Genomic DNA, 21,259 nt, shown 5'->3' on the forward strand with positions numbered 1-21,259 from the left:
CGAAACATAGCTAAAGAAAGGAAAGACCTGGGGATACATATATGTACACTGAAGAGTTACATATCAAGAGAAAATGGTGATGCAAGAAACCCCACAAACCAGTATATATTCTAGGTACACTTGCTAGACACACAAATGGTAGTTTTTACCAAAGGTGTTTATTTAAACTCAGTTAATAGAAAAGATCAGAGTGTATAATTCCCCAAAGGATTCTGCAACAAACAGCAACAATAGTAAATAAAAGTCAGTTTAGTTTTAAAATAAACAAATTGCACCCATTCAGAACAGGTGAAAAAAAAATGCTTTGACTTTAGTTTTAAAATAAAAAGTTGCACTCATTCAGAATAGGTGGGAAAAAATGCTTTAAAGCAGATTTTGTGAAATATTTCAGAGTTTTAGAAGAGTGAATATAACCTAAGTAGAGTGAATATAACCCAAAAGGTGCCCATGAGGATGTATTGGGATGAGGAAATAAAATCCTGCAACTCCGATGTTGACTTTTTAATCTTAAAAAAAAGAAGCCAAGCTTCACTACACTTAATATATGTATTGACAGCATAATTTAAATAAATGGACATCTAGAGAACACATCCTCAAATTATTTTACTAACCAGACTGCATAATTTAAAATCTTTAGACATTTTTGTTTCAGAAGACAACAAGCTCAGGATAAATCTGCACTATGATGTGATTATTAAAAACAAGCCAAAATTAAATCATTTTCTTTCTGTTACTTAGCTTTTCCTTTGAAACAAACCACCCACAAATTGGTTTACAACAACCACTGTTTACTATTTAGAACTTGCAAAACATCTCTTGTACTGTCAACGTCATGTGAGGAAGGGTTGAAAGAATTGGGATGGTGATGCTAGGAAAAGAGAGCATTCACAGCAAAGAGGAATACATATTAGACATTCAACAATCTTGATTTCTTACAGTTCAAAGTCTGATACAATTTATAGTGGAAAGAAAAATATTTTGAATGGACAATCCCTTGAAGCAACAGAATTTTTTTTCTCTAATTGATTTAATGCTTATAAAACTATATGATTTCAGAGAGTTTCATTTGTGTGGAATGACACAGTCGGCTAACATCAGAATTACTGGAAAATCTCAAAGGAGATGGAGGTATTTCATACTTATCAACTTTTCTTATTTTTAGCAAAAAATTGGCTACTTCTTTCTCCTCTTTTTATAAGAAAAACAATACAGTCTTTGTTTCTATTTCTTCCCCCCCATTCAAATTCTATAATTGTAAATTCAAAATATGGGCAGATTTGAAAATGGACTATGAAGAAAAGGCTTTAGCATAAACAAAAGAAACATGGAGTAAAATGCATTTCTGTCAATGCATGAGAAATTGTGTGACACATACACGGTATCTTTTTCTAGAGAATGGTGGTGACACAGAGCATTGCTGTCCACCTGAAAGAATATGTGAAATAAAATATATTTAAACAAAAACCCATGCAAATGCAGTGTCCCTTCTGGATGTAGCTGGAACAGTGTTCTGTTTGAATCATTTTATATTCTCTCCTAGAAATAAAATTTCTGCAAGGTTAAATCAAAATGCTATAGAAAATCTGTGCATTGTTTAAGAAACTAACCTAATTTGTTGTAAGATTTCTAACTAAATTTTAAGATCATCCAATAAAATAAATTTCAATAACCTTGAAAATTTTGATCAATGATAAAATTTATATAGTTTTTTGCTTTTAAACAACAAACTAAGGCTGCAATGGAAACAAAAATGTCATTTCCTTCAGTAGCATTATTGAGAGAAAACTCAGAAATGACTAAGAGAATTTTTTTTTTTTTTTTTTGGTTAAGTGGTTAAAAAAAAATCAATCTATATGTTCCTCCACTTTTCCAGGCTCAAAGTAATTTTTTGCTGAGTGGTGCAAAACAGAAAATGGACATTTGCTTCTGGCACTGTGACCTTCTCCAGGACCTGTCCACGCTGCCCTCCCGAATGCAGTGTATTTCTGGAACACACTTGTGATATAACCAGTAACTAGTCTCCGTAAACACTCAACTTGACAGCAAGTGAGAGTTAAAAAAAAAAAAAAGTGTGTCTTTCGCATCAATGAAGAGTGCCACACTACAAATATATTTCCTTTTTTCGTCAGATAGATGATTTTTTAAAAAGATCAATTCAGATGGACTATAGTTCACTTATTTTTCTTCTGGCTGTACACACGAATACACTCATTTTTGTTTTAAAACCAATAGAGCTCTTAAGTATTATCAACTATTGCTAATTTAAATAAAGAATGTATAGCTGATCTATACATTTTCCAATTAAGACAGCATAAAACCTCCATATGTTTAAGAATGCTGTACCCTCCACCTGCGTGCATGCACATTCATACACATTCACACCCGATCCAACTCCACACTTCTCCACTGATGACTAAACCATTTGAGATGGGTTGGTGGGGGACGGGAAAAGGGGCTGGGGAGGATTTTTTTTTTTACAATAGGCATGCATAATATTTACTGAACAAGACATTTTACTCTGTATTTTTTTAGTATGTGGGGGAGAATCATCATTTTGTTTAGACTTTATACGGCATGGGTTACTCAGTTCACAGCAGAGGCACCTGCACCAAATTACTTTGTTGTAGCACATTAATTATCTCATAGCTTCTATTTAGTCTGCAGCTGTTGCTTTTATGTTAATATTTTTTATCACCACTGTATACAACAGGTTATGGCAGGAATAGAAATATCTCTATTTTTTGTCCCCCCCCCCCTCTTGTTTCCATGCTTCTATGTCAGAAGGGAAGGCTGGAAGAAATTTAGGCAAATTAAGCCCCAAAGCACACTATAATTTTCTATCTCTGAACCGATTTGTGAGAGAATGGGTAACTGAAATTAGCAAAGAATCACCCCACACAAAGATGGCGCGTGCAGAATTTGTGAAAGCGAAAAAGAAGACGAAGGAGAAGCAACAGAGGGACCGAATACTGCAGTGCTGGGGTGGTGAGTGTTTGGATGGGGGCGGGGAAAAGCTGCAGTTTTCATGAAATAATAAGGTGGGGGAAAAAAGGCATACAAAGAGTAGGTTTTTCATTGTTTGTAAAATATAAACACAGATGAATTCTGTCTTTGGTTTGTTCATGCTTTTCACTCTGCACAGCAGGGATGTTCTTAAGAAGTTGCCCTCTGCGAAATTTCACTAAATGGGAACCGTGGACCCTGCATGATGGGATTATAATCACACCAGCCACTCCTTTTACATAATTTTTTGTTTAAGATCCAGTAAGACTCCCTGTTTTTAATATATATAAAGCAATAGACCTGGATATGTCGATAAACTGAGGGTTTGCGTCCCTATAGCCTAGTGCAAGCTAAAACAAAACACCGGTGGTAGCACATCTACAAATCTCAATGGATTCAAAAACAATATGAAAATTTTTAGCTGACAAGAACATGTCTGCTGCCTGCAGTCCCTGCAATAGCTCACCATGTTGCCTACTAACCGAAAGATCAAAAATTATCGATTTCATGGCGCTGCGTGCTCTGGAAAGAAAAAGCTACTTTAAAATTTGCATTGTTTAAGAAATGAGTTAAAAGAAAAGAATCATTTTTTTTTTCCTGAACACTCTGGAATGTGAAAATAGCTTGTTTTAATCTTATCCATGATTGACTATAATTCTATTATTTTTAGCAGCTGGAGTCCAGAAATGATTTTTTTCGATGAATTTAGGATTTTGCCGCAGTATACATCTGCAGTCCCAGAATCCTCCGGTAAGTTAATCCTTCTTTCGATGGGAAACGCCTTTAGCCTTCTTGTGAATGAAATATCTGCAACCATTTTGAAATTTTTAATAGAGGGGTGTGTGTATGTGTTTGTGTGTGTGTGGTAGGGGGGTATGTCTCCAAAGCACGCTTTCTTAGCAATGCAGCGGTATTTGTCTTAGTTCTTAGAAACATTGGGAAACATATACCTTTGTGCTCTTTGAATATCATGGAGATGTCTCCATTGCCTCCCCTTACACTTCCTATGGTAGCCGTTAAAATGTATTTCCTTAGTATGGCAAAGACTGTTGTGTCAAACCAGTGAAGGCCTGGAGAACACATAACTCCAAGCACGAAGAGTGTTCCTGGCATAACTGAAGCGGCCATGAACATAACTACCTCTGCTACTGCCACTGCCACCACCATGGCCATCACCTCCCACCACCTTCACCGCCCCTCCCTGTTCAGCAGTGCACACCAGATGCAAGCTTTCCATAGTGGCTCTCCGCCGAATTTGCCCAGTGGGTTCCTAGATTACTTCTGTGTGCAAGAATAGCCAACCATGTAGTCTGACAAGAGGTATTTACAACTGAGCCTGTTCAGCTGGAAAGAAATCAAAAGATAACACTGAACCCTGAGATGATGGATTGCAAATCAAAGCCCCAATCCATAAATAGCCCACTTGATGAACTGCTAACTGAAAAGCTGATCCTGATTATTGTCCAGTGTTTGCAGGCTGTCAAAAAGAAGTAATTTTTTTTAACAAGACTTCTTTGAGAGTCGGCATGCATTGTTTATAAATGCATGGAATATTATTTAGTCTTACCTTTCTGCTGAGAGAGGATTCTTCCCAAGGAGATTCAGATTGTCCAGAAGAGACCACACCCTCATTTCACTGTTTTCTACTGTTTCTGTTTATTTTCAAGTAGGGCTTATTACCAGTTACAATTATATGTTCATTTAAGAGTCCTAATCAAAAGGAACCAGTCATCTATTTCTCTCTTTAAAGGAAGCTCATTGTCTTAGTGCTCAATAAATGTTTAATTAGTGGATTTGATAGAATTAACTGTCCCAAAAGTGAACAGGCCATCTTTGCAACGTGGGCTTGATTCATATTTCTGTGGGAAGTGAAGAAACAATCTGGGCATTTATTTCTTTGGCTAAAAAGTGGTTCAAAAGCATATGTTTTAGTGAAGGGATGCAGTACCTTCAGGTTCCATGGAGCAACTGCATGATGTGCCAATGGTCTGCTATCATGACAAGTAATGCTTTCACTGTTAAGCCAGCTGGAGACACTTTTGGTTTCTAGGAACACAGCCTGAAATTTAGAACCATTTGTCTTCTGCAGTTTCACAAAATGGATTAATATATGTCAAACCCAAATGGCTGGATCTAGAAGGTAAAAAAAGATAACCAAGTGTTTTTTCATGAAATGTATTGGCCAAAGTCAATTCTTAAAAATCATTTTCACAAAATCACTTATTTTACCAACTCATCAGGAATGCTTGTATTTCTTGTTGGTTTACTATCTGTCTTCATTGCAGCGAAGCTATTCATTTCATATTTTTGGTGAGGCAATTGGAGCAAATTCTGGTTTTGGGGAGAAGCAAATAAAAATTCTGAGCAATCTGTTAAATTTAACTAATTTGTCTTAATTTAACTAGTCACCCAGTAATTCTTTAGTATATTTCAAATTTGAAGGGAAAAATAGCTTGCTGCACTATTGCAAATTTTTCATTTCCTTTATGAACATGTTTGCTTAAAGTATGACTAGAGACTTTAAATATTAATTATAAATTTAGATTGAGATATCTAAATTGAAAAAATGCTTCAATTATTTTGGCATCCAATAGAGAAATGTAAATATAGAAGAGTTTTTATCCTTTAGATGTTCTAAGAGTACAAATATTTCTTAACCAGTTTTAACGGTGTGTCTTATTCAGCAAAACAAAAACAAAACTGAACATAGAAAAAGGAAACATCTATAAAAATTAATATTTATTAGTCATCTGATTTTAAATATATGACTTTAATCAAATCAAATATATACTCTTTAACTCTGTATATGAACATTAATATTGGGGATCAGTACCGGAAAAATGCCGTTTACACTTTTGAGTTCATATTCAAAACACTGCTTTGATGAAGTATCTTTTTCTGTTCAGTCTGTTCAAATTATGACCATTCGGTTTAACCATCTGCTACAGTTAATTCTACAGAATTACTAGCAAAGACACAAATGAGAAAGTCATTCTAGACAATGGATCTCACGGAACATCATCTTAGTGTGCAGACTTTTTCCACTGCAGGGGCCCATGCTATGGTGATAGATAACAGTTTAACATTACCTCGGTGTGTAGTAAAATATCTTTAAGATGGGGGAAAATTGAATTACTTCAGGAACATGTTGGCCCTGTTTAGCATTAGCTATGCCTAAAAACTATATAGCCTACTCCATGAGTGAATGAGTAAATAGGTTTCCTGTCTGTACCTATGCATAAAGACCTATTGTTTGCATGCATTAATTACAGGGATAAAAGCCTGAAGATAACTTTCACTGTTGCTTTTTGTATGCTCTTCATTGTTTTGAAGGAAAAATAAGCATACAATAGACTAGACAAAGTGAATGGATCATAATTTTTTCATCTTTGACAAATGCCAATCTTGCTGGATTACAATGGAGACATTTCGAAGGGAAACGAAGACCCAGCTTCAGCCTATTAGGACGAATTAGAAAATGTTTTTAAGAATAGAAAATTCGTTTTTAAAAATTAGAAGCTGCCTGATAGCTCCTTCCATAAACAACAACTTGGATTTCTCAACTAAGTAATATCTATACATGAACTTCCTCCGAGGAAAAATCCTCCCCCAACAAATTTATTGATACTTAGTAAAGTGGAACCAGATAAAATTGAAATCTGTAAGAATTAACCTAGTTGACAGGGCTCTAGAGCTAGTCCATTTCTATCAGTCATTTGTTCACAGTAGGGACTAAGGACTTGTTGAATTGCGGGCTAGGCGCCCGTTCTAACGCGAGTTCAGTCTTTGGGATTGGGTTAACAGGAGGCTCGGCCCGGTACTTCACTTCCAGATTCAAGCTGAATAGCCGGTAGGGATGCGGAATCTACGATTCAGACCGTGGAGGTAATGTGCGGCTCGGCTAGGAGCCAAGTCCTGCAGAGAGCTTGGGGCCCAGACCGCAAAGACGGCAAAAGCACGATCGCGCCGGGGTCCCTCGACTTGCATAGGGGCAGCAGCAGCGCCCGGCAGCGCCGGGAGCGGGCGGGCCCCGACCTCAGCACTGCGGTTGGCCCGGTCCCGAACTTCCGCCCTCCTGGGACCTGTGCCGCTCGGCCTCGTAGGGCCGGGGTCCGGGTGCCGCCTCCCACGGGCAGCAAGCGGCCAGTCCAGCGTCCGCTCTCTTGGCACTGGACGAGTGAGAGCCGGGGGGCTTTGGGATCCCGATAGTAGAGAATTTCGGGGTCGCCCTCCCCCAGCCCATCCCGGCCCGCGGGTGCCCTGGCCGCCCCATCTCGGCCGACAGCGCCTTGGCGGATCTGTCCTGCGGTCCCGCGCGGCCCGGCAGCCGCCGGCCTCTAACCCCCGGGAGCGCCCGAAGAGCTCGCAAGCGCCCCGCCCCAGCCCGAGGCGGGCGGCTCGGCGGAGCGGGGACTACTTTCCGCCGCCCGCCCGCGCCCCGCCCCTTGTCCTCGCGCGGCGGAACGCTCCGCGCTGCGCCGCTGGCGGCAGGATACAGCGGATTCTGCGCGACTTATAAGAGCTCCTTGTGCGGCGCCATTTTAAGCCTCTCGGTCTGTGGCAGCCGCGTTAACCCGGCTCCGGGAGCTGAGAGCGAGGGGAGGCGGAGACGGAGGAAGGTCCGAGGAGCAGCTCCGGTCTCCGCCGAGCCGCCACCGCAGGCCGAGGACGGTCGGACTCCCGCGGCGGGAGGAGCCTGTTCCCCTGAGGTGCTTGGGTGCTCCTTTCCTTACCCTTCCGGGGCTGCTCCCGCTCCTCTTCGGAGCCAAACTTCGTCGCGGGCGCGCGGTCCCGGCGGCGGCTGGAAGCCGGGCCCGGTGCAGCCCGGAGGGCCGGGGTGGGGAGCTGGGGGCTGACTGGGGGCGCCGGGGAGGCGGCGGGGGCGGGCCCGGCCCGAGGGGCGGAGGGCGGCGGCCGGGCCCGGGTTCCGGTCGCGCGGCTCTTTGGGGGCCCCGGGTTTGCCGCTTGCGGGGAGGGGGCGCCGCGAGGGCGCGTTCGGGAGCTCCGTTGTCTGGCGGGGGATAGTAGGGGGGTCTGTGGTTTCCGTCCCGGGCTCCGGCCGCGGCCGAGTTTGGGGGAGGGACCCTGCGCCTCTGGATGCGCCGGGGCCGGGGTGGGGGGCGGGGTGGGGACGGGGGACTCCGCCTTCCGGGCCTTCAAGGGGAGTTGGGGTACAGGCGCTGGGCCTGGGACCCGAGGTCCCATCTGCCATGAGGAGAGGACCAGTAGACTTTCTCTTCAGAGTCCCTCTTTCGTGCTTAAGGACGAATTAAGAGAATCGTTAGTATTATTTTAATGCTCTGCTGGTGTGTTTGGTTTTGGCTCCTGTTTAAATCGGAGCAACTTTAAACCGTAGAGGATCCAAACTATTATTGCAGACGGAGCGATGCTCCAGGAGGAGTTGCACAAATAAAATCCATATCTAGCACCTTTATTTTCTTGTACGGTGCAGGTGAGTGAAAGCAGTGTGCAAGGAAGGTCCTGGGAAAAATAAGGGCGAGGGCGACTGGCTTACTGTCTCTTACCAAGTGACCCGCCGGACTCAGCCTCTGACTGCTTCGAGAATTTTGTTCGTGGAAATTCTTTATTTAGATAATTTCATGCCAGCTAAACTTGATTTTGAGAGCACTTTCCAGCGAGATGAATTTTTCCCTCGCTACGAAATTGCCCGAAGGAAATTCAAGCGTTGCAACTTCGTTCCGTGTTTTGTCTGGGGCGAGGACTTGGAATGCAGTTTCGAAGTTCAGTTCTCAAAGCCCGCTACTGGATCCGCTAAACTTGAAAGCTTTGGCAGTTGGGTGTAGTTGATTCCTTCGTTTTCAGTTCCCTGTTGGAGGGAGCATTGTCTCCTACTTTGTATCTTCCAGACATCTGTGGTCTCCCCTCCCCCCCGAGTTTGTGAGTAGTGAATGAGGAGACTGGCCTGCTGGTATGCAGAGGTCGGCAAAAGGAAATCGAGGAGTGGTTTTAGTGAAACGAGAGCTTTGTGTCGTGAATAGTGGTGGCTTAGACTAGACAGCAACTTGAAGCGACGGCTAGCCTTTGATAAAGTCTGGACTGATGTTTTTCAGATCGCTGAGTTATAAAGTATTTTGTCTGGAACTTAGGAAGCCATTTCGTTATTGTCCCTTGGTGTGCATTCAGTACCTTCAGCTATCTTCACCTTAACTTGTCTTCAGAAATGTTGGACATAGCTTGAAATATTATTTACCATAATGCTACTGTTTAGTATCTGCTTAAATCAGTGACAAAAACATACTTTGGAGGGGTTTTTTGTGGGTTTTTTTTTTTTTTTTTTTTTTTGTCTGAACTAAGGCGATGGCTGCATTTATTTTACTTTTACATTTAAACCCACAAAATCTCTGGGTTAAAAAAAAAAGTGCCATTAACGTTTGAGAATATCCTTGCACAAAATTTGATTAATTTGCACCCAATATTCATTACTTTGACCTAGTCTTTGTTCTAAAGGCCATGTACAAGGCCCTAAAGTGATTGCAACAGTAACTCGAAAAACTTGCAGAAGACTCTTCTATAGGATTAAAGGAATGCTGAGACTATTCAAGTCTAAGGTCCTTGAGGGGGAAATAAAAAAACTAAACTAGAAAGTTTAGTATAGCATGTAGCTTAGAGCCCTTGTGGAGTTCTAGGCTTAGATTTTTCCATAGGCTAGAATAATCATTTAAGATAGCTTTCAGGAAAAACCAATTTTTAAAAATAAAGTGGCAAAAAAAAGGACAAAAAAGAAACATTTAGCAGTGTTCAAGTGTCAATAGGTATTCAAGAGTTTTCTTTTGAAACGTTATCCGACTACTTCCTCTACCAAGATAATTATGTAGAAAAGTGTGGATCCCAGTATTAAAACATAAGCTGAATTGAACTTCCTACTGTTGCCAGTGATGACTGGAATAAAAATTATCCATGTAAGTGAAGTAGTGTATTTTTGTTTTCATAGATACTTCCCTCCTCCACCCCCCCCCCATAGGAAGGAAAACATGAATTAGGCATATTTCTCTAAGGGTATTTTGAGATTTGGTCTTTCAGGAAAACTATCTGCAAATACTGTTTTTTTTTATTGGGAGGGGTGAAAAGAGGAGCAGAAGTATTATTAAAACTGGGGATGTGGAGAATTCAAAAGTTTGATTCTCTGTCATTAAAAGTAGCAGTGAGATTAAAACCCTAGATATGGACTATATAAGTATCTTCAGCCAGTGAAACTTGTGTTATTGAAATAATACATCTATCCAGTTACAATAGGATTTTGTTTCTCTCTTCATGATTTACTAGTTACTGATAATAATTGTAGAGGAGTAGGTGGTAAATTTTAAGTTTGTACTTTGAGCTAGGGTGGAAGCATGCTTGATTGCCAACCCAGGACAAAAAAGGATGAATGCATTTAGAGCAGGGCACCTTCTAATAAAAAGTATTGGCAACTCTTTAGTGCTCCAAATTATTGACTTGTGTGACAGTGGTTGTGAAAACATTAATTGGTTAACTTAGTTGTATTCTTTTAAAAAAAGTTATTGAGAAAACTTAGTCGTATGCTCATAGCCTGCTTTTTTACTGGAAATATGGTATCTTTTTGTTGAAACAGCTGACTAAAAACCTTTTTATACCATACAAATAAATAGTAAAACATAGACTGTGAGCTATTTTCTCATTAGTATAGAGCATTTAGCTATGGCTTCTTGTACCCTCATTGAGAGGATACTGATTTGCAGAATCAGTTCTGATTCTCTAACAGACTTTTGCTTATGTAATACTGTTCTAATCATGATGTAATAGATAACTAGACTAATAGGCTAAAATAAATGTATACTTCTTAAGTTGCACAGAAGGAAAATATGTGATTTTTGTTGCTTGCAGATGATTAGTAGTTAACTTGTGTACTTTTTCATTGCTTAAACTCTGGAGAAAGTTCTTTTATTTCCTCTGTTTACTTAAGAATGCTGCTTTTGTGTTTTATGCAAGTCTGAGCTTGACTGAATTTGAAATTCAGGTCTTTCTGTTGAGTTCTGAATCCTGCTGTTCTTGAAGTGTGTATTTAATGTGCTTTCTCCCTAACGAAAAAGTCACTCTAGGAACCCTTTTTAGGGTTTAACTATCTTTTTAAATTTGTTAATTGTGGGCATCTCTTTCTTTTAAGAGACATTCCCCTCACCCAAAGTCTCCCTCAAACCTGATGTCGCTGAGTGAGAATAGAGTTAGGGCATGTTTTCATTGCATGCTTTGGTCATGTTGAGTGCCCTCCAGTGGATATAATGTAATGCTTGTGTTTTTTTTTTTTTTTTTTTTTTTGCTCCTGCAAATATGAATGGTTTTGATGAGAAAGCATCAATCAGTAAACTTTTAAAATTCTAAAATAATTTATTCATATTAATTCTGCTAATAAAAAGATTGGCATGAGAACACATCCTCTCAACCATTATTTGCAGAAGAAAGGTCAAAGTTAAATCAGGGATTAAATTTTATTTGTCGCTTTAAATAGTGTAATAATATCAGCTTAAATATAACATAATTATAAACCAAAAACTCAATATAATAATTTTAGGGTAAACAGTTCTAATGTTTATCCATATTAATGAATTATAGAAACTAAAAGTCTCAGAAAAAGGTAACAAAGAAGTGAATTGTTAATTTGTCTAAAATCTGTTACACAGTAAAATATGAGTAAGTCCTCAACTCTTATATTTTCTGGGAATATTATGTCCATTAAGAACTGGATATCAACAAAGCTAGACGCTCTTGAGTCAACTTGTGTGAATTCTGGAGTATAATGCCTAGTTACTATAGGTTCTCGTTTGTATAGTGTTGTGATACACTATACCAATATTTTGCCCTTTAAATTTTTCAATAAAAACCTTCTTCTGTGCTTCTTTGTTAAAGTTCGTGCTCTTTCTATTAATAGCATTCTTTTATGAGAATACTTTTGTCAAATCAGATTCTGATTAGTAACAGAAATAAGGCCTATTTTAAAATAGCTTTTAGAAGTCACATGGCCATTTTATGAAAAATTATCAGAGTTTAGAAAAAAATTTTTCAACTTTGTTTTCCATAAATAGGTGGTTGAAATGAAATTTAGAGGTTGATGGGGGGAGTATCACTTACTGATCCATCTTGCTCTTGGAATTCAGTATAATTTTGTGGAAATACTGTTAATGTCTTTTGACTAAGAAATATATTTTTGTTATCTTTTTTAAAAAATAAAGCAAGAATGCCTCAATTGTTCTATGTAAATGGCTATTTTAGAGTGAGCTGTGATCTTTCATAAAGGATCCTATATGGAATAAATAATGTCCAAGTCCATAACTAGTATTGGAAGCATTTATTGTCTGTAGGTCAAATAGCATATTTACAATTTTCCAAGATTTTTATGAGATATGAGAAAATTTGAAAATTATGTACATTTTACTTAAAAAAAAATTCCACCTCTTAGGGACCTAATTTATCTCTTAGAAATTGGATACTTGTCTTCATTTGTGTAGCATACAACACTTTGACATTCAGGATAAGTAACTAAAGTAAGATTGCTATCATAAACCATAGAGGATTGATCTTACATGGCAGTGGGAGTAGCTACTCACTGTCTCCTGGGCCAGGCAGGTATGGGGACCCTGTGGACTACAACAAATTGGAGGACACTTCTCATCTAAGCAACCAGTCTTCAGCTCCAGCCATTGTGTGGGAAAGTACTTTACGTTTCCACATCATCTGAAAGTTTATTTTCTCTAAGGTAACAGGAAATCCAGATTAATGTGCATCCCATAATTTGCACACATTGGTGAATGAAATTTGTGTTTTAAGACACTGTTTTAACACAAATTAAATACATCTGTTGGCAAGATACTGCCAGTTTGTAACATCTGTAGTAGTCCATTTAGAGTAGTTGTTTATAATCATAATTCTGCTAAATGAATAAAGGTAATAATTGTGTATGTGTATACACACTATGTGTATATATATGTATAATTTAGGAAGTAAGACTTATTAAACTATTAGGTTTATATCTGGCACTTGAAAAATGCCTTGTATCAATTAATTATAGATTTGGAACTTAAAATAGGTTCCATTATTAACTTTGTGAAATCTGAGAAACCCACACTTCTAAGTTTAGGAATAGGACAGATTGGGTCAAGGAAAAGGAGGAGAAATAACTTGTTCATTACTTAATCATCTTAAATACAGTTTTTAAAAGTGCATTCTTAAAAGAGGGCTCAAAACTTAATCTCTGAAGACACTTAAAATACTGGACAAATTCTGGCTGTGTGCACAGAGTTATGTCAGCCTGAAATTTTATTGATGTCTTTAAACTCTGTTCTGGTTTTCAGCCAAAGTCTGCATTTCTGTGATTAACTATTACCAGACTGATCGAAAACTGAAAAACAAAGTTTAGATAGTGAAAAATTAATTGAGTATTAGTTTTATTTAAATTAGTGGCTTCTTCCTATTTGACCAGAATCAGTTTATGCAGGCAATTAAATAGATATTGGTTGAATCTTTTACAGCTAGGACAAGGTTTTTCATTTCCAGAATTTGAGAGCTTGGGTATTTAGTCTTCACACTACATGTTTAAATGGTAAATTGTGTTTGAACTGACAGTGCAAAGCATAGGCCAGAGTTGGTTTTAAAAAAACGTCATACTGAAAATAGTGCTGTAGACTGCAGTTGTTTTTATATGATATGGAATAGAATGCAAGTCAAACTGATCGGGGTGCTTTTCACAAAACATTTATCCTAGAGGTGTCACCCCTTGGCCTGTCCCACAATCTCATATAACTTTACAGAGCCACTGTAAAGTTTCTCTTGTAGCAATCCAGAAATTTCCTGCCTCTTTTCTTTTGAACTTGTTGAAAAGCCACCCCCCCCAACAGTTTGAAGAGTGTAAACAGCTGGATAATGCTTCATAGCAGTGCCCATTTGTTTCCCTGTTCATTTCCATCTATTTCTTCACTACTATTTCCATGGTTTTACTCGTGATTCCAAAACTCACATGTTGCTGGACTGATGTTTTTAACTGATTTAACAGATGTGTTAGATAATTAGTTAAAAATTGGGGATGGAGGAGATATTTTTAAGCTCTTTAAAATTCTTTCAAGTTCATCAGTTCTCATGGCATACAAATGGTATTTGATAAATCGTAAATGCTGGTCGCTGATATGCTTGAAAGTAAAAGATGTGCTCGTGCTAAAGGGTTAGTTAATAAATTCATTAACAGGATTTTATGGTAGCTAAAATAATTGTGATACATATGTACACACACACTTTATTGTACATTATCCATATAAAAATGTGAGAAGTTAGATTTACTGCAAAATTTCTTAGGATGATTTTTTAAATTTTTATTTTTTGTCCTTTTTTTGCCTTTTCTAGGCATATGGAGGTTCCTAGGCTAGGGGTCTAATTGGAGCTGTAGCCACTGGCCTAAGCCAGAGCCATAGCAACAAGGGATCCGAGCCATGTCTGCACCTACATCACAGCCCACAGCAACGCTGGATCCTCAACCCACTGAGCAAGGCTAGGGATGGAACCCGCAACTTCATGGTCCCTAGTCGGGTTCATTAACCGTTGAGCCACGACGGGAACTGCTGAAGATGATCTTATTGATTGTGATTTGCTTCACTATGGCATGGTTGTGAAGCTCACTCCATTCTTTTTTAAAGTATAATGAAGTGGTTTGGGGGTAAGTATAATGAAGTGGTTTGGAGGTAAGGGTGTAGGGAGTGAGTCTGTCTTTGAAGTTTTCCATATACTAGATGAATGACACATGTGTAAGGGAGGAACAAGAGTTTCTTCAAGTATTTTTCAGTGCAACTAACTATGGAGATTTTCAAGTAGAGTTCTGTTCTCTTGTGTAGAAAGTGCTGAGGTGGACACTTAAAATCTTTCATGAGCTACTGAAAGAATGTAGCAATGTCAGAGCTTACTTTCTACCTAACAGTTCAGTTAGATACAAAAGTAGACACAAAATAAATGTTATATAAAAAACATAATGTGCTGACATAGTACTCTTTAGATAGTCATAAGGTTTAGTCTTTCTTGCATTTTGCTTAATTTAAAAGTTGTTTTAAAGTTTGTTTAGTTTTTATTTTATTAATTTTTAAATTTGATATCTCTGTTGGAAAAGCCACATGAGAATATGAAGTGAGGTTTATATTCGGTTTATATTGTTCTAAATTTTACTTTTTTTTTTTTACTGCCACACCTGTGGCATATGAAAATTCCTGGGCTTGGGATGGAATCAGCTGCAGCTGAGGTATTCACCACAGCCATGGCAGCATTGGATCTGAGCTGCATCTGTAGCCTCCCCCACAGCTTACGACAGTGGTGAATCCTTAACCCACTGCATCATCACAGAGACAGCGTTGGGTCTTTAACCTCTTGAGCCACAGAAGGAACTCCAATATTATTCTCCCTTTGGTTTTGAGTGTTCTCTGTAGTCCATTTATGTAGTAAAATACATTTTGTTTCTGGTAGTTGTCCTGTGTAGGTCACTGTTTCCTGCCTTCTGATGGTGTTTTTGCTAGGTCCTGAGTCAGAGTGCCAGCCAGTCTATTTCCCATAGAATGAAAAGTAAGAGGCTAGAAAGAGATTAGAAGCCTGGAAGTCACTCATAAGGCAGAATAATGATAGTCAAAATACTAAAGTTGGGGAGTTCCCTGGTAGCCTCTTGTTTAAGGACTCAGCATTGTCCCTGCTTTGGATCGGATTACTGCTGTGGCCCAGGTTTGATCCCTGGCCCAGGAACTTCTGCATGTAAAATTGGATTTTTTTTTTTTTTTTTTTTAACATTCTTGAATCATGTTTGAAGAATGCCCTGACTATATGCTAAAGGGCCTCAGGTTTCTCCTTATTACCATTATACCCCAGATCATATTACGTTTCTCTAGAAAGCCCTAAGACAGGAAGACTGTCAGCCTTCTCTTTGCTCCTCAAACTAGTCCTGTCCCCTCCTTCACCTCCTTATCATCAATCTGCATGGAGGGTCCATTGTTATATTGGAGGGAGCATTATAGTCTAGTCAGAGGCCAGGCCTAACAAATGCCTTTTCAAGGGCTTTGTTCTTTATTTTTGCCTCGCTCTTCTGTGTGCATTAGCCCTTATACCTCCAGACTCTAATCCCATTGGCTTTTTTTGTCTTCATCTCCTACATTTTATAATTTCCTGAATCTATTCATGTGCCTTCTGGAACTCATAGTCCTTAGCAAATCCTTTTTATTGTCAGTCTGTCCGGGAATATTTCCTTCTCTTTCTTGCTCCAGCTGAATCCTAGCCTCTCCCCTGATAGTGCTGCTGACCTGGGAGCTCTCTCAAGTGGTAAATGTTTCCTTTTGCACATCTTTTATTGCTGAACCAAGAGGTAGAGTGTCTTCCTTATATCTCATTGTCATTTCTTGACCATTCTTTTCCAAAACTTTGACATTCATTCTGTCAAATTATACACCCAGGACCCCTCTTTATTTCAGTCATCTGCCAACTTTCCTGGGTCATTCCCCTCTTTCCTTGAATGCTGTTAGTTCTGACTCACTGTCGTCTTTATTTCTGTTGTAATTCTTGGTTCTTAGTGATATCAGTGCCATTAGAGCAGTGATACTCTGAAATGTCACCTGATCTGTGAACCAGTATGAATTGCAGTAAGGAGTTTGTGCCCAAATGTATATCACTTATGTCATTAAGTTCACTGTTGAATTCAGCTGACTTTTTTTATAGCAAAACTTTTGATGAAGGAATCAATGTGTTGATTTATATAATCTGGCACAAGCTCCTTAGGGTGTCTTGGTCTGTTCCTTTGAGTAATACTGATGTAGAGGATGCTTCCCATATTCTGACCTCTTAGTTCCTTGATTTCTTCTCCAAGTGAGCTTATTTTTCAGTGTGATTCAGCCACCCTGTATTTGAGTTTCAGCAGCTCTTCAGCCCCACTGAAACTTGCACATTGTTTATCCATATAAGCTTTTCAGTGTCCCTCACTCTCACTTCTACCCAACTGAAATTTCATGTTGAATCATATCACTTTCTTATATACACTCTCAACAACCTTGTCCCTTGTCTGGCTTCATGCCTGGTGGTTCTTGGTGTAAAGAAGTTCCTGGAGTTCCTGTTGTGGCTCAGTGGTTAACGAATCCAACTAGGAACCATGAGGTTGTGGGTTCGATCACTGGCCTCACTCAGTGGGTTAAGGATCCCGCGTTGCCATGGGCTGTGGTGTAGGTCGCACACGTGGTCGCTGTGGTTGTAGTTTTGGCCAGCAACTACAACTCCGATGAGACCCCTAGCCTGGAAACCTCCATATGCCACGGGTGTGGCCCTAGAAAAGGCAAAAAAAAAAAAAAAGTTCCTTCATTCTTCTCTTCTCAAATCTCCTAACACCTCTTCCGCCACTCTCACACCCCCATTTCTATTTCATAAAGCATATTGAATAACTAAGAATTCCGGAATGTTCCGACATCAGTGACTTTGTCCTTTATCTCCACCTTTGTCATTTGGATAAACTGTTGTGTTCAGAGATAAGAACAGCCAGCTCATTTGTAAACTAGATCCCATTCCCTCTTGCTCTCAAGAATATTATTCTGTCAGTCTCCTTTCTCCTGCACCACTGGTTTTTCCTTCTCTACTGACTCTTCCCATGAGCATACAAACAAGATACTATTTTTCTCATTTACACAAAAAATCTTCATGTTTCCCAGTCTGCGTCTCTTTTGAACAAAACACCTTGAAACAATTGCTTGGGTACACTCTCTCCCCTTTTCTTTTGAACCCCTACCGGTGACCTCCATGTTATAAATCTCCAGACTTCATCTCACGTAACCTCTTGGTAGCATTTGGCACAGTTGTTTGACGAAGTTTAATTTGGCTTCTGGGCCACCACATCTACTAGCAGATTTTCTTCCTCCTTCATTGTGGTTCCTTCTTAGTCTCCTTTGCTTTTTCTGTGACTCCTGTGTTGAAATGGCTGAAAATATTACTCAAACTTAAAACTTTGCTATTCTTGACTGTCTTTCTCTCACTCCATATCAAGTCCTGTTTGAAAATTGTGTCTGCTTTCCTAAAATACATCCAAATTCTAGGCATTTCTTACCATGGCATTTTATAGTCATCCCATCTTAATCTTTTGCCTGGATTTCTGCAAAGGCCTTCTAACTGGTCTGCCTGCATACATCCTTGTTCTCCTTAACTGTATTCTCAACAGAGTAGCCAAATAATTCTTTTGAAGTAATAGATCTGTAACTTTTCAAAAACCTCCAAGGACTTATCTCATTCTGTAAAAGCTGAAACTCCTGTGTTGGGACTATTCTATCACCTACTACTTTCCTCCTTTCACTTGTCATGGAAATAAAACTGAAAGGGGGCAAGAAGAAAGAGGAGACCAGTAAAACACCTACAGCAATCATCCAGGTGACAGGTGATGGTTAGGGTAGTAGCACTAGGCACAGAGTAGAAACAGTAGGCTCTGCAAACTCAATAAGAGTGCAGTTCTTCTCCAACTTCCAGTCTCCATTCTTGCTTTATGTTTTTCTTAGCCCTCATCATTAGCTAACATAATAGATATTTTATCCTTTTCCCCCTTTTTCTTAGCCTCCTAGAACGTAAGGTCTAGGAAAATAGGTGTTATTAGACAGTAATTTAATAAGTTTTCTTACTGTGTTCTTCCCAGTGCCTAGAATTGTAGTACATACTAGTTGATCAGTAAATACGTGTTAACTGAAAGACTTTTAAACTTTATTTTGGATCATTCCCACTAGCATACAAATATATTCCAGACCTGGAGTTCCCATCATGGCTCAGTGGGTTGAGAAGACCTGACTAGTATCCTTGAGGATATGAGTTTGATCCCTGGCCTCATTAGAGGATTAAGGATATGGCGTTGCTGTGAGCTGTGCTGTAGGTTGCAGACATAGCTCAAATTGCATATGGCTGTGGCTGGCAGCTGCAGCTCTGATTCGACCCCTAGCCTGGGAATTTCCATATGCTCCAGGTGCGGCCCTAAAAAGACCAAATATATATATATGTACTTCAGACTTTTGCAGAGGTGGTTCCTTCCTGTCATTTATGGCTCATGTCAGATTGAGTTCTTCCTTGTCACTACCCATTTTCACTTTATCATATTCTGCTCTTTTATTTAGTTTGTGGCACTTAATCATACTCTGAAGAAACATTTGTTTACTTGTTTTTTCCCCCGTCACAGTCTTGTCCTGATTTTGTATGCCTGTACCCAGAACAGTATTTGGAAGTTATAGGTGCCAGTAAAGTTTTGCTGCATGGATGAATATTCTGGAATCGCACAACCTTTGTTTTTATTCCAGCTCTTTATTCCCTTTAATTTTTCTGTTCTCTTTCACAGAGTGAAGGAGATATCCTATGGACATGTCTCCATTTTTCATCTTCTATTTCAGTTTATGTTCCGCTTTCATTGCTTCAGTATACATGTTCTTGCTGAGCTCACTATTGCATCCCCATGCTAACCAGTCAAAGAAGTGCTTTTAGTCTTGCTGGACCACTCAGCATTTGGTGCATTTTTTTTTTTTTTAAACTTCTTCTGGAACAGCATTGTCCAGTAGAACTAACTTTCTGTGATTTTGGAAATGTTCTACATCTGTGCAGTCTGATGTGCACCAGCTACACCTGGCTGTTGAGCACTTGGAATGTGGATTAACCCACTGATAATGTGATTGATAAGCTAAATTTTAATAAAATTTAAATGTAAATAGCTATGTGTGAGTAGTAGCTACTGTCTGTACTGGACAGTGCAGTTCTAGAAATACTCTCCTTTTTTTTCTCATATTGCAACAAATTCGGTAAATATCAACCTATTTCCTCAAGCCAAACACCTACGTGTCATCTTTAATTCCTCTCATCTAATTTAATTTCCCCCATCTACTACAACCAGTCCATCAACATCCTCTTTTTTTCTATTTACAAAGTATTTCTCTAATCTAGCTATTTTTTGTGCCTAGTGCTGTTACCCTCGCTTAAGCCACTGCCATCTGTCACCTGGATTGTTGCTATAGTTGCTTTACTGACTTCTTTTCTTTATGGTCCCCTTTCAGTTTTTAAAAACTTACATAGGCTCTTGTTGTTCACCTGCTTATAATCTTAGGTGGATTTCCAGTGGCACTTAGAGTGGAAAAAAAATGCATTTTTTCACAAAGGCTGGAGAGCTCTACATGATCTGGCTATTTTCAACCTCATTGCAGTCGCCCTTTCCCACTGTAATTGAACCACTATGATCTCAAGATTTAGATTTTAAAAGATGATGAGGTCCGAAAGATTCTGGGTTTCTGCATTTGATTCATTATTTTTGGAATGTTCCTGCTCTTCTCCTTACATTTTGGCTCTTTTTGCATTTTTCTTTAGGTCTCAGCTTGAAGGTGTGGCCACGAAGTAAAGCCTTCCACTTGTCCATGTATCATTCCACTCCCTTTTCCCACTTGTTGCTTAGTTGTATACACTTAATCACACTTTGTAATTGTTTATTCAGTCATTGCCTCGCTATCAAGAATGCAAAATCATGTTTCTTAATCACCACTATATACCCAGAGTCTACTACTCCTTGGTATGTAGTAGTTTAAAAATTGTTGAATAAATGAAGTCTATACATACATTGCATTCATGCTGTTGGTATTGCTGTATTGTAACTACTGAGTTAAGTGAAGGAATTGTGGGAAGGATTTCTAGTGGAACAGAAAAGTCTCTTGATTAACTTCGAAATTTGGTAAATTGAGAATATATATCAGTGGGGCATTCCTATTTAGCTCCGGGTTATGTCATTTATTGGTGTATTTTTGGGCTCGCTATAGAATAGAGATTTAGAATTCCTTGAAGTTATTGGTATTGAGGTAACAAAAGCAGTAACATTTTGAAGATAAAAACTTCCTAGCTTACTGTATGTTCCGTAATATTCCATTACTTTTCCTAAATGTAAGAGAGCCTCATAATTATAAGACCTAGTACTATGTGTAAGACTGTCAAAGGCAGCAAGATATCCTGCTTGGGAGAGTACCGTAAACTTGATGTGCATGGTGAAGGACAGAAGATTGCTGAGAATTAAGTTAGAATATGTGCCGTCTTAATGAATAGATGCTTCTCAAGGAGCTGATATTAGGGTTACTCCGTGGAGTCAGGTTTATAATTTTTTCTTTTTTGTTTGTTTTTTAGCTTGGGTTACTAACTAATGTACACATTAGTCTACATTTGTGACCCTTTGCTCTGGAGATAACAGCATTGGCAATATGTATGGTACTTTAAAAAGTAATATAGTGCC

The 21,259-nt window shown here is 39.0% G+C and overlaps 1 protein-coding gene across 22 annotated transcripts in view; it reads left to right on the forward strand.

Moving 5' to 3' along the window:
• Nucleotides 1-21,259, forward strand: part of CTNNB1 (catenin beta 1) — a 405,454-nt gene that overhangs the window by 353,843 nt on the left and 30,352 nt on the right. For 6 of the 22 annotated variants that reach the window (XM_084987098.1, XM_084987099.1, XM_084987096.1 and 3 more), the window contains 4 exons: nucleotides 1,057-1,128; nucleotides 1,874-2,046; nucleotides 2,782-2,985; nucleotides 3,674-3,753. The gene's annotated coding sequence lies outside the window, so the exon portion shown is untranslated. 22 annotated transcript variants of the gene reach the window in all.

This window comes from Sus scrofa, chromosome 13 (assembly GCF_054392235.1).
Source record: "Sus scrofa isolate SSC_HxYL_T2T_F1_AM1 chromosome 13, Sscrofa_HxYL_maternal_Yorkshire_Landrace_v2.0, whole genome shotgun sequence".
NCBI lineage: Eukaryota > Metazoa > Chordata > Mammalia > Artiodactyla > Suidae > Sus > Sus scrofa.